Genomic DNA, 8,771 nt, shown 5'->3' with positions numbered 1-8,771 from the left:
GAAAGGAAGAATCAGGTGCACACATACAAAATGTGAAATGACTGCCTAGGAAGGAGTACTGCAGAAAGGGTTCTGAGGGTCAGAGTGGACCACAAGCTAAATATGAGTCAACATTGTTGGGGAAAAGAAAAAAGTGAACATCATTCTGGGATGTATTAGCAGGAGTGTTGTAGGCAAGACAAGAGAAGTAACTCTTCCACTCTACTATGTGCTGATTAGGCCTTAACTGGAGTATTATGTCCAGTTCTGGGCGCCACATTTCAGGAAAGATGTGGACAAATTGGAGAAAGTCCAGAGAAGAGCAACAAAAGTGATTAAAGGCCTAGAAAACATGACCTATGAGCAGTGGTTTGGCGTAGCCAGGTGGAGGGAACAGGAGGAGCATTAAAAAAAAAAAAAAAAAAACACCACCCGTTGCGGCGCTTTTACTGACTATGAGGGAAGATTGAAAATATTGGGTTTGTTTAGTCTGGTAAAGAGAAGACAGAGGGGACATGATAGCAGTTCTCAGGTATGTAAAAAGTTGTTACAAGGAGGAGGGAGAAGAATTGTTATTTTTAACTTCTGAGGATAGGACAAGCAGCAATGGGCTTAAATTGCAGCAAGGGAGGTTTAGGTTGGACATTAGGAAAAACTTCTTAACTGTCAGGGTGGTTAAGTACTGGACTAAATTGCCTAGGGAGGTCATGGAATTTCCATCATTGGAGATTTTTAAGAGCAGGTTAGACAAACACCTGTCAGGGATGGTCTAGATAATACTTAATTCTGCTATGAGTGCAGGGGACTGGACTAGATGATCTCTCAAGGTCCCTTCCAGTCCCTATGATGGTTACATAAAACTTAGCTAACTGCTAGGATTTAAATGGGAACTCTTGTCAAATTATCAGCTGTTTGGAGATCCATGAAATTGTATAGGTCTCAAAGTCCTGGCCCGCGGGTCATCTGCAGCCTGAGAACCTCCCGACTGCGGCCCACGGAGGAGGGACGCATGCAGCCACGTTGCCGGCAATGTCTGCAGCAGGCACTGCCCCCGGCAGCTCCCATTGGCTGAGGGAGAGGGCCAGAGATATCATCACTAGTCGTCTGGCAGAGTCAGCATCATTAGTTGCCAGGCAGAGTCAGCCACGGAGGCAGCATCACTTTTTCCCCCCCACAATGACTATAAATAAGTCTAAATACCAAACACAACTATCTGATGCACACCTTCCTGCAATCCTGAAGGTTTCAACTGCTCAGTCACTGAGGCCAAACATCAACAAACTGACAGAATTGAAGTGTTGCAAGGTGTCTGGTAAACACTAAAAGCTCTCTAGCAGGCGAAGAATTGTATATAGTTGTATGACAGTTTTATTATTTTTAAGAAATTCAAAATAAAAAATACAATATAAACATTTTCTTTTCCGAACACCAGCTTCAGTGACATTACTGGCCCGCTGGGAGGATTTGAGGACTGGCACCTGCCCTAAGGTAAATTAAGTTTGAAACCCTTGATTTAGACCAATGTAAAATAAAATCAGACACTGGTTTATTATATTTATTTTTTTACCTTCCCTTTCTAGAACTAAGTGCCAACCTTAATTTCATACTTTATTTACTGATATTTTGCATATTTAGCATTGTTCCCTGTAGCACCTTGATGTTTTCTTGGAAAGCAAAGACCCCAGTCTGACCCTGGCTAATTTAAGAAATCCATCAAGATTATAATTCAAGGTAGTATACTGCAGTTCACAATTCCTCACTCTCAACATAGAACATAACAGCAGGGTGACCAGAATTTTATTTTTACTCTAAAGAATTAAATTATTACCAATAAAGCAACTCTGGATGTTTTGGAGGGAGAAAAGTTGGGGCTTGTGAGTTATATCATCCACTGCACCATTTCGCTAAATGACAGTGGGTTTAGCATCTAACCATTAAAGGACTGACTCGTTCCTCTCAATCCCCCAGAATTTAAACTCACTTGCAGCCATGACAATTTATAGTCGACACAGTGCCAAGAAATAGGAAGTTAAAATAGACTGATGAAACTTTGCCAAGATCATCATGATTCAGTTTTTTTAAGGAGATGAATAAGCTATCAAATGCCTTGGAAAGGTCAATATAAATAACATCAACAATTTGGCCCTTCTCCATGGCACAGTAATATCACCAGTGATATCTAAGGAGATGCAAGGGTAGGGAGAGCTAGTCTAGCTACCAGGGATGACACCAAACGGTGTCAGGGGGTAGCGGGTGCCCCCTCAAAATATATCCTACTATCCCATCCACTACCCCACCTGACCAGAGAAGAACAACAGCAGAGATGGTTTCTTCCCTTATTGTGGTATGGGAGTGATTAGTAAATACAAGCAGGTAGTTCCTTACCTCAAAGAGCAGAGCAATTGCTGCTGAAATGCACAGCCTACAGGACACACACCAATGGAAGTGCCATTCATACCAATGACTATCCTGTGTCCCTGCTTGCTTGGGGGAATATCCCTGAAGGCCACGTGGCTGCAATTCAAAGACAGTCACATACACTTTCTCTCACTTTTCTGCATGCTCCCAGTCCCTCCCCCCAATCCCCCTCCATATCCCCCCTCAGCAACCAGGAGCCAAAGAAGGTAGGTGAGAGGGAGCTGCTCCCAGCCAGGCCAGATCCCCAAGCTGCCTGGCCAGGGACATATTTATATTTAAGACTGCTCCTACTCCAAAAAGTAGTTTATATTATTCCTGAAAAGATAATATAGTCTCTCCATGTGCAGAGGGATGCTGTGCGTGGATCCTTTCCTTTTCCAAGCAATCTCCCCTGGGCTTGGGCTATGGACCTGCACTGCCTGCCTGCCCTCCCTCCTCAACTCTTTACTGTTACATAGACTCAGCCAGGAAGAGGAAGCTAGCCTGGGAGATCAGCCTAGACGAGTCCAAAATAGTAGCCTGCAAGAGGATCTTGGCCTGGGCCCCTGTCTGGGAGACCCCCCTTTTCTGAATACAAGTAGCTAAAATATGGTTTTAAAAATATCAAGCAAATCATCGTTGACATTGTCAACTTTTCAGCAAACAAAATGCAGCAAAGTAAGTCCTCTGAAATTCAACAAGACTTATCATCCACTTCAGAAATAGGCCTAATTTTGTAAAAGTCAGTAGTAGAGGCTGTGACATTACCCATGGTACAATCGGGACTGTTGAACAGCCATGTTCCCTCAGTTCTCTAACCTGAGGTGCCTTTTACACTACTTTGCTGTGAGAGAAACCACTCCTGGTCTGCTCTCACACAGCCTCCAACATGTAAATTACTCCCAGTTATAGCATATGAGTGATGCAGCCAGCCACTCTTTAATTACACTGCAGAGCAACACCAGTTAATTCTGAGATTTTCCCAGAAATGTACATCTTGTACTGCCCAGCTCTCTCCTGGACAATACAAGCTCATGTAAAGTCTATCATTTTATTAATAGAAAACAACATGCACAAATCCTGTTATTGCAAATGGAGTTATAATAATAATAATAAATGGAGATATCCCATCTCCTAGAACTGGAAGGGACCTTGAAAGGTCATCGAGTCCAGCCCCCTGCCTTCACTAGCAGGACCAAGTACTGATTTTGCCCCAGATCCCTAAATGGCCCCCTCAAGGATTGAACTCACAACCCTGGGTTTAGCAGACCAATGCTCAAACCACTGAGCTATCCCTCCCCTCCCTTTCCTAAATACTTCAATCCAACTCACTGGATTAGATAAAACAAACAAATGTATTAGTTACAGAAAGATAGATTTTAAGTGATTACAAGTAACGAAGCATAAAAGTCAGAACTGGTTACAAGAAATAAAAGTAAAATGCAACTAATGCCTAACTTCACATGGTAAGTGAATTCAAAGCAAAGGTCTCTCTCACCACATGTTTCAGCAATCTTACTAGCTGAACCTCTTTCAGTCAGGAACCCTCCCCCAGTCCAATCCTGCTTCCTTTGTTCTTCATGTGTTATTGATGCCATGGGCAGAGAGGAAGGGGGAGATAATTTGGGGTATCTGCTCTCCCTTCTAGCTCATAGGTACTAGAAGTGCCAGTGTCTCACTGTACCCACAAAAAGAACAGGAGTACTTGTGGCACCTTAGAGACTAACAAATTTATTAGAGCATAAATTTGTTAGTCTCTAAGGTGCCACAAGTACTCCTGTTCTTTTTGCGGATACAGACTAACACGGCTGCTACTCTGATACCTGTCACTGTACCCAGCAGTTTTCCCCTGTTCTCAGTGGAGTCCTAGCCCACAGCTATTTCCTAGCTGTACCAGAGACTCACAACTCCTAGCAGATTCTGGGCTAGAGATCTTTTATTTGTGCCTCATTTTCCTTGCTTTTAGTGGCTTTCTAGCCCCCAGCATTTCCTAGCTGTACCATCAGTCTTCCCTTCTCCCAGCAGATTCTGGGCCACAGCACCTCTTAGCTGTACCACTGGTACACACAGAACTGACTCAGTTTCCCTGGTGAGGATAGACAGCAAGCTCACCCTTCAACCACTGAGTCTGGCCATAGTGCGCTTGCACCTGAGTCATCAGGCTTTTACCCTGTTACATCATTACATCACATCATTGTTATAGAAAATAACACACCAAGAAAAATAACTCCATGCAGTCAGAATCCCATTAATGTGCACAGTGACTCAGGCTACTGGCAGAGTGATGGGGTTCCTCACACCCACATTGGTTTGCTTACTAGCCCCCTGCTCGAGCACTCCCTTATGTCTTTCCTCCTGGGTCCCATAGGCATGATTTACTTGACCCTCTTCTCCTGTTCAAGCTGCCTGTTTATCCTGGTCAGCACACTTCTGTTGCTCCTGCTCTGCTGCCTCACTCTGCCACCTGGTCTCCAGCTCGATCCTTCTCTCCATCCCTAGCACCCTTTTCCACTGAAGCCTCTATAGCTCTGGACCTCCCACCATTGCCACTACCTCTGTGGGGTGGTCTGGGGAACTGTCCGTTTGGCCTCTTTCTGGCTCCTGGTTTAGGACAGGTGCCCCGTTTTGCCTCATGGCATATGAGTGCAGCATGGCCACTGGCTCCAATTTCTTCTGCTCAGCAGTTTAGAGAGCTCAGTGTGCACACAACTCTTCTAACTGCTTCTTGGTGAGCTTACGTTTCTTTGCTCAACTGCCTTTTCTGCTGCGGTCTTCATCTCAGTCTCTGTTGCTCTATTTCCTTTACCCAAACTAAACAAACAGAAAACAATAAACTGTAATTTTGTAGTTTGCTTCCACGTTTTTGAACCCATTAAGGTCTGTTTTATAAGTGATTGGAGTGTGACCCTCAGTTCACTGATGCTGGGGTGTATGATGGTGCCGCCCATAAGGCTTTATGGAATATGCTTATGAATGTATATGTGACATAACTGGAATATGTTTTAGGCTACATATGCCATGTAACATATCTATATAAAGGTTCTGATCTACTGAATGTAATCATCCTATTTGTATGCATGTATCATTTTTGTATTCAAAGTTATGAATATTGGCTGTGTACTGGCTTGATTTTTAACTAGCCTAGTAAAGCATTTGGTCAGCTTCTTGACACAAGTGCAAATTAAATGCCCAATCAAAAACCACTTAAGCCAACAATGATCTTGAAGATGCCAATCCACATCTGAGCCTTCCCGGGAATGTGGCTTGGCTGGTAAAAACTGAGTAATGCATGGACATGTGGCTTGTCCCTGTGACTCCAAAACTCCATCTTGGAGCTGGAATTTGCATAGGAGTGAGAAGGGGGGTCTCCACCCACAAGAGAAAGTCTATTTAAACCCCTGGGAGACCCCTCCATTTTGTCTTCAGCTGGCTAAAGAGAGAGCCTCTCCACCCCCAAGGATACCTGAAAGGAACTGGAACAAAGAACAGTAACTACAGGGAGTGTGAGTGATTGCTGGACCCAGACTAGAAGGAGACTAGTCTGTAAAAAGAAGCTTACTGGGTGAGGTTTTTAATCTGTATTCAGTTTCTTAGACATAGACTTGCATGTTCTATTTTATTTTGCTTGGTAATTCTCTTTGTTCTGTCTGTTACTACTTGGAACCACTTAAATCCTACTTTCTGTATTTAATAAAATCACTTTTTACTTAACCCAGAGTATGTATTAATACCGGGGGGAGGGGCAAACAGCTATGCATATTTGACACCTGAAAATCATAGAATATCAAGGTTAGAAGGGACCTCAGGAGGCCATCTAGTCCAACCCCCTGCTCAAAGCAACACCAATCCCCAGACAGATTTTTGCCCCAGATCCCTAAATGGCCCCCTTAAAGATTGAACTCACAACCCCAGGTTTAGCAGGCCAATACTCAACCCACTGAGCTATCCCGCATATCTCTCTACCAGTGTTATAGAGGGCAAACAATTTATGAGTTTATCTTCTATAAAGCTTATATCATATAGCTTAAAGCTTATACAGGGTAAAACTGATTTATTTGGGATTTGGACCCCATTTGGAGTTGGGCATCTGAGTGTTAAAGACAGGAACACTTCTGTATGTTGCTTTCAATTAAGCCTACAGCTGTTAGGGGACATAGTTCAGACCCTGGGTCTGGGTTTGCAGCAGGCTAGCGGGTCTGGCTCAAACCAGGCAGGGCATTGAAGTTCTAAGCTGCCAGGGCAGGAAAGCAGGGGCAGAAATAGTCTTGGCACATCAGTTGGCAGTACCCAAGGGGGTTTCTGTGATCCAACCCGTCACAGGGTACAACTCCTGTAACTACACCACTGATGTTTCAGGGATCACCCAGGCCGATAAGGGGTTCTGTCACTGCCTGCCTTGTAACTTTGGATACCTTAATGCTATGTTGTTACTCAGAGCCTTGACACCAGTAGCCAGCCCACAAACATAAAGATCTCACCTGAGCCTCCACCAACCTAGTTATTCCTGTAAGATGGCATGGCCATCCCTCTGCATCTGAGGAGGCCACACCTCCTTGCAGTCTGATCTGCGGGGTAATCTCAAAGCAGGGGGTGGAATTATTGGCAGTTTATGGGCCCCAACCCTCAAGCAGGGCAGGGCAGCAAACAGGGCTCTGGCCTGTCAACAAGGCAGAGCTGGGGGAGCCTATAAGCTCAGACCCTCAAGCAGTGGGAGGGATGGCAAACAGTTAGGGCTCTGGCCTGTAGTCAAGCAGAGCAGTAGTAGTCTATAATCCCCAAAGCAGTCTAGGGGCTCAGGCAGGGGTGAGCACACTAAGGAGGTGATGGGGTGGCAGGGGTAGGGGGACACAGGCCCACACAACTCTGCTGTGTCCCAGCCCAAGGCTCTAACAGTGGCAGAGTGGTCTGCCACTGGGTCAGCAGGGATTCCAGCCACAACCCGCTGACTGTGTTTGGGGTAGCACTATAGCCAGACGATCATCTGCCTCTCATGGGCTACTTCCTATTTCCCCTCGGCGGGTACCTCAGTGTGGTGGGGTCCAGTATCTCCCCAGGGTAGATGGCCACCAGCAGCTCCTCAGCATCACGGTCAAACAGCAGCACCAACCACTTGGGGGTGTCCTCAGAATGGCTGAGATCAGTTTCAGGCTCAAGCAACCAACAAGATTCACCTGTCTCCATTAGCAGCTCCCTCCCAACTGAGCTGCAGGGTCTGGGTTTTATACTTCCCCTTCCTGTCCCATCCCTCTGCTTCCAGTAGGCAGGGAAAAGGCTACCTGGTTCAGATAGCAATCTGCTAGTCTCTAGAGTTTTAGCCAAAAAACATCCACAAACACACAGCTGATTTCGGATTTAAAGTTCAGCCTAGTCTTGGAATACGTGTGGGTTGCAAACCCAAATTATACTTTATAGTTCTCTGCATTTCTGAATAGACTTACCATGGCAACACACTCTTATTATTTACTATACTCAGCAAAGCCAATGGCTCAGAACTAGCCAGAACTTTGTTATCCAAGAAACCTAGATTTGCTTACCCCTTGAGTGAAAGGTGCTGTTCATTCCACCAACTGTATTTGCAGTACAGTAGAAGGAAAATGTTTATCATATTTGCCTACATTATGTTTTCTACAACAAACCAAGTGTATTTTACACCCACCAACTGCATAGATTGTTATAGGTCGAGCAGGTAGTATTGCCTATAGTTACAGTCCCCTGACATTGTCCATTAAAAGAGCCTGTTTTTAGTTGAGCATAACTTTGCCAAACTTTAATTGTTACATGGATAACCTTAATTCTGTCATTTCCTAGCTTTTAAATACTTGACTTTCTTAGCATTCTTTTAATGTATTTTTTTTTGTTTGCAATTCTCTAAATTATTAAAAAGAAACTAAAAAAAAAAAACACTGCAGAAATTCCATCATGTGGAACCATATTGATTCCTACATGGTTCATCAGCAGGTTGAGAATCTTTAGATCCACCACACAGACTTCTGGTACTACAGGCAGCAGTAGAAGATTGTTACACTCTACACGGGCTAACCGCCAGAGGAAGAGAAGGCACATAGGGGGAAAGGAGTCCAGGAGATCTGGCTGTATTTTAAAAAAGCCTTATTGAGGGCACAGGAACAAACCATCCTGATGTGCAGAAAGAATAGCAAATATAGCAGGCAATCAGCTTGGCTCAGAGCAGGGGTAGGCAACCTATGGGACAAGTGCCAAAGGCAGCACGCGAGCTGATTTTCAGTGGCACTCACAGAGCCCGGGTCCTGGCCACCGGTCTGGGGGGGGCTCTGCATTTTAATTTAATTTTAAATGAAGCTTCTTAAGCATTTTAAAAACCTTATTTACTTTACATACAACAACAGTTTAGTTATATATTATAGACTTATAGAAAG

This window comes from Trachemys scripta, chromosome 4, assembly GCF_013100865.1.
Source record: "Trachemys scripta elegans isolate TJP31775 chromosome 4, CAS_Tse_1.0, whole genome shotgun sequence".
NCBI classification, from domain to species: Eukaryota; Metazoa; Chordata; order Testudines; family Emydidae; genus Trachemys; species Trachemys scripta.
Note: the sequence above shows the minus strand (reverse complement) of the source record.